Source organism: Dipteris shenzhenensis, chromosome 18 (genome assembly GCF_047967505.1).
Source record: "Dipteris shenzhenensis isolate YYH24624 ecotype China chromosome 18, Dip_SZ_1.0, whole genome shotgun sequence".
NCBI classification, from domain to species: domain Eukaryota; kingdom Viridiplantae; phylum Streptophyta; class Polypodiopsida; order Gleicheniales; family Dipteridaceae; genus Dipteris; species Dipteris shenzhenensis.
This window is the reverse complement of record NC_141613.1, coordinates 4976576-4982031: the sequence shown is the minus strand read 5'-3', so window position 1 is coordinate 4982031 and position 5456 is coordinate 4976576. Positions and strand designations below refer to the sequence as shown.

The window sequence follows — 5456 nt, the reverse complement described above, 5'->3', positions numbered from 1 at the left end:
GTTTGATTAAATTTTTAAACAAGATCTAGATTTTTAAATCATTAATAAAGTAGATTATTGAGAAGAGACTAATGTTCTTTATAATGGTTGTTACAGCTTGTTTGTAAAGGAAACTCACAAAGGAGATCGCTACAAAATTTATTCCGGGGATGGAGGTGATTCTATGTTGCAAAAGAGAAGTAATTGCATTTGCTACAATCCATGAAAGTGATCCAAATTCTATTTGTCACTTTAGAAGACTTGGCAAAGATAAGGTGGCAGTTATCGTATCAAGGATTCTTAGTGCACATGTTGAGCTAAAGCATAAGTGTGGGGATATGAAAATCCTTGGAGATGTTATGCCCTATAATACTTCCAACAAAGCATTTATTACATGGGACCGAGATGAGACTTATCCAACACATGTCATCAGGAATACAAAGTGCATATCTTTGGATTTTAGAGTGGGAGATATTTTACAAATGTTATCATTTGCAAATAAGAATGTCAAGTCTTGGGATTTGAACAAGTGGAACACTGGACATTTGCGCAGATGAGAATTCAAAAAGTTACTGATGATGACCAGTATGGATGATAACCAAAAAAGAAGTATTTAACTCTACTGGAGAAACACAGAGGCAAAGAGGGCATGCATCGGCATCTTTTCATACTTGTATACTCTTTGGAAAAAAAGCTTTGGACATCTTAAAATCCCAAAGAGGCAAAAAATATCAAAGTGCAATGACTGTGATGATCTAAAGCGAGCGCTTGAGAGTGCAACATCTCCAGAACAAAAAGAAGCTTACAAAAAAAAGAGAGAATTTCATCATGGACTTGTTCGACATTCTAGAATAAAATATGCATTTTGGAAGGAGCAAGCTATTTCTCACCCAAATGAGTACATGTGCGTTATTGTAGATGGTATGGATCAAAATACAACAACATTACCTCGATTCGTTAACACTCCACCTAAGCTAAAAGGCAAATACTTTTTAAAGACACATTTATGTGGAGTGTTAGTGCACAGATTTAAGTTTTTTGCAGACATATGGATTGATTCCTTGCATCTACATGATAGCAATCAAGTTGAACATCCGTTATGAAGGCAATTCACAATGTACATGCAAAAAAAGGTCGCCTACCAGCAACTTTGAGAGTACAAGTAGACAATTGCGGACGAGAGAATAAGAATGTACTCTTCTTTGCATTTTGCTCAATGCTAATTGCTCATAGAATCTTCAATGAGATTGAAGTTGGGTTTTTGTTGGTTGGGCATACACATGAGGATATCGATCAGGTATTTAGCACAGTTTCAAGAGAACTAAAACACAAGGACATGGAGACGATGGATGACTCGATAAGAAAATGTGGGAGGCAAGTTGGTGGCCGTAAGGAAGGAACAATATGCTCAATGGTTGAGAGGATGTATGATTGGAAGAGCTTTATTCTACCTTTCATACAAAAAGGTGGTGATGCCCTGATAGGTCATAGCGCTCCTCACTATTTTCGCTTTTTCTTAAAGGATGAAAAACTAGTGATGCAATGGCAACACTATTCTCTTGATACAAAATGGAAACCTGAAGAACCTTACTCTCTCTTAACTTCAATCTTGAGCAAAGAAATGCATCCAACATGGGCTCCTATAAAAGAATTCAATGAGAAATCCAAAGGTGAAATAGAAGGCTTAAAAGCTTTTATTACATACAAAGAGGAAATGCTCCAGAGATTTCTTGATTGGAAGCCCTCTTGGAAGGAACACACTACTGTTGTAATTAGCAAGACCTACCAATTGATAAAGGACCTTGCAAAAATGCGAGAAGATGATATTAAGACAGAACGACCTTTATTTTGGCCAAATGTTGGTAATGACTTGCGTCCAGCATGTGGTCTCTTTGAAAATGAGTTTGAATCGTTGCTCCCACGTCCATATTGTGGACCCAAGAAGAGAGAGTTTATGCCACAAATAGACATAGATGTCCATTGTTTTGTTGCAGTTCGACCATCGGATGATGAACATGAAAACGTGAAGTTTTGGGTTGCGAAAGTAGTTGACATGAGCATGGATGACTGGGGGAGAGCTACAACATTTACAGCGGTATGGTATGAGCCAAGGGGTAGGAAGGAGAACCAAGATAACAGTACATTGTATAGTAGTTGTCTAAAAAAGGAATGGGTCCCAAACCATGATGCAATTTCAAGACTTTCCATAGAGACAGTCATAGTATTCTGGAAATCAAGGTCAAAGAAAACAAAGAAGCACATGGGATATGATGTAGAAGACAAAATAAAATTACCGCAATCAATTATTACGCACATTACAGAGTTCATAAAGATGCTCGCCCAGGAGGAAGTAGAAGGAGATAGCGCAAATGAAGAATGCCCATGATAACACCATTCAAATATCGAGAAAGAGTGAAGGTGGTGGTGGTAGAACAAGCAAATGTTTGGATCGCTCATTTCTGTGATCATGATAGAAAAGGACATTCAAACAAGCAAATGTTTGGATCGCCCATTTGTACTAAACTCATTGTAAAGGAAAATTTAAATTATTGAAAAGGCCATAGGAGATCCTTTGTACAAAGATTCATCCAGAGCAATATTTGTTGTAAAACTTATGACATGATAATGTAAAATTGCAAGCATAGCTATTGCTATTTTTTGGAGTACAAAAGAGGCTTCCATCATGTCTCATGTCTATATAAACCTTTTAATTTCTTAAATATTCAAGAGTGTTATAGTTTTCTGCATTGAAAGTAAAAAGAGTCTTACAGGTCTCTTATGTATACATTTTTAAAATGTTGTGAATCCTCAATAGCATGGTTTTTCATGGATTTAAACTAATAACTCGGATTTTTTATTTTAAGAATATGATTCTTATAAACAAGAAATACAAATTTAGGATTTAATAGTAGTTTTTGCATTATTTGTACAACATTGAAGAGAGATATTTTAAAATGTATTATGTGAAAATGATAGTGCCAAAAAGTAAACTTTTGATTCTCGAATGACAGTTTCATAAAGTAAACTTTTCATTTGGGAAGGATTTTAAGGAATAGTCCAAAAGTAGACATATGAGTTCAAAATTAATGAAATAAGTGTTACTCAAAAGACTCATATGACGAACCACTTACCAATGCACGATATTCAATGACAAATAAAAACTAAAGCTCAAATTGTTGGTGCCTAAAACAAAGCATGTAGAAGTGGTTACTTTTCTATAGCTTTATGTAATGAGTTCTTGGTAAAAAGAAATACATGGAGCACGAGCCCTCTAAGGAGGCAATTACTAACAAAGGTTCTATAGTCTTTTATTTTGTTGTACGGAGCTCATTTGTTTAATAGGTACAACTCCAGATAAGATAATTGGGAGCCGTCTCCCAAATATTCCAATTATATGAAGATTTTCCACCTTACCTTTATTTATGTTGTAATATGTCTTACACAGTAAGGGAGGAACTCGCCAGAGAGGAATATATTCTTATTTTTTCTCTATGCTAGCCACATCAGGTCGGCAAACACCCTATTGCCTAAGCTGCGGCTGCTCCGCGTAGAGGGGGATGGGAATGTCGCAGCACGGGGATGGGATGGAGGGACTGTGCGAGAGAGTTCGTGACAGCAGCAACCTCATCCATGACGATAGGAACTTCCGTGGTCCAGTCGAAGGTATGCACGAGGTTGGCAACGGCGAGGTACGAGACGGCAATACCGAGGTGAATGCCAGGGCATGCTCGACGACCGGTGCCAAATGGCATCAATGCATAGTCACGCCCATAAACTCCCATGCCCTTGCCCTCCCCCTCTCCAAGGAAACGTTCTGGAAAGAAGTCCTCAGGGCTTTTCCACACGCTTGGATCCCTCCCCATTGCCCAAACGTTCACCATTAAACGTGTGTTCTTGGGTAGCTTGTAGCCGGCCACCTCGGTCTCTTGCTTCGCAAAATGCGGTAGCAGTAATGGCAGTGGTGGATGTAGCCTCCACGTCTCCTTCATCACCGCCTGCAGATATGGTAGCTTGGAGAAATCAGTCTCCTGCACTTGTACTTCCTTCCCCACCTCTCGATCCAGCTCCTCCCTTAGCTTCTCCATCTTTTCTGGATTGCGCATTAGCTGCGCCATCGCCCATTCTATCGTCGACGACGTCGTATCCGTGCCCGCGCTTAGCAGCTCCTGCACATATCACAACGCAGTATGTAAGAACGTTGCTTAGTTGCTTCTCAACGGTACTCTGACTTTCCTACGTTCATACAAGAAATATCAGACAGGGCACAAGACTTGCCATAAGCATAGCTTTGACGACACCAGTGTCAGAGGCGTTGCCGGTCTTTTTGTTGAACTCCAAGAGTGCTGAGAGCATGTCTTTAGGATCTGTCCACCCTTCATCGCCATCTGATCCCTGCGTCTCACGTAACCGCGTCGAAACAATTCTTTCCATAATGGCATCATATCCCTTAGCTCCTTCATCCATTTGTTTCCGGTAACCAAAGGGATCAAACCACTTGAGATAAGGAATGAAATCGCCTATGAGGGGTAACACGAACAACTTCGTCATTCCGTCAAGCAAGTCCATCATCTCCGACGAAGTTCCGTACTGTGACCTGCGGCTAAACAAAACACGGGAAAGAACGTTTGCGGACAGAGCGCTCAGCATTCTTCGAAGCGGCACAGCAGAGCCCGAGAGCCTCTCGAGATCCTGAAGAAGCAGCGAGACCTCTTCGTCTCTGGCATACTTGTAAAGCTGGACGGATTTGGCGGAGAGGATTCCTTGAGCGTAGAGCTTGCGAATATCACGCCAGCGCGCGTTATACTCCATGAAGACGGAGCCACTATTGCCATACAAGGTACGGTCGGCGATTTCCATATGAGGGCGATGGGCGAAGAGCTCGTCATTCTGATGGAGGAACTCGTGGGCGGCGGAGGGGGAGGAGACGATGACGGTGGGAACGGAGCCGAGGCGGAGGAGGAAGACGGGGCCGTAAGTGTGGGAGAGGCGGGAGAGCAACTGATGAGGGATACAATTACGAAGAAGATGGAGGTGACCAATGACAGGCAATGGAGGAGGACCAGGAGGAAGAGTTTTGGAGCTTCTATCAAGCAAAGAAGAAATAATATAAAGAAAGGCCAAAGAGGCAGCCAATGCAGAAACAAGGAAAGAAGGGGAGGAGATCCATGTGGCGGTCGTGGGGGGAAGTAGCAATACATCCATTTTGAGGAGATCCAGAATGCGAATTCGATGTTGGGGAGATGCACAGATGCCTTATAGATCCATGGGAGATCCACCTCGAGATGCCTTATCAAATAGATCCATACTAGATCCATCTCCTCATCTGCTAATCTAACAAAACAGCATTGTGATTGCACCCCCCGTCTCTCTCTATAAACGTGCCGTCTTAAGCCGTCCCTCATGAAGATTCTTCTTAAACATTCTTTCACTACAAAATGGCTCCACAAGAGGCCAAGGGGGGCATATAGCCTTGGCAA

At 41.4% G+C, this 5456-nt stretch overlaps 1 pseudogene; it reads right to left on the bottom strand.

Moving 5' to 3' along the window:
* Window positions 1-3506: 3506 nt before the first annotated feature.
* Window positions 3507-5181, bottom strand: LOC147890729 (cytochrome P450 71AU50 pseudogene; annotated as a pseudogene).
* Window positions 5182-5456: the final 275 nt, after the last annotated feature.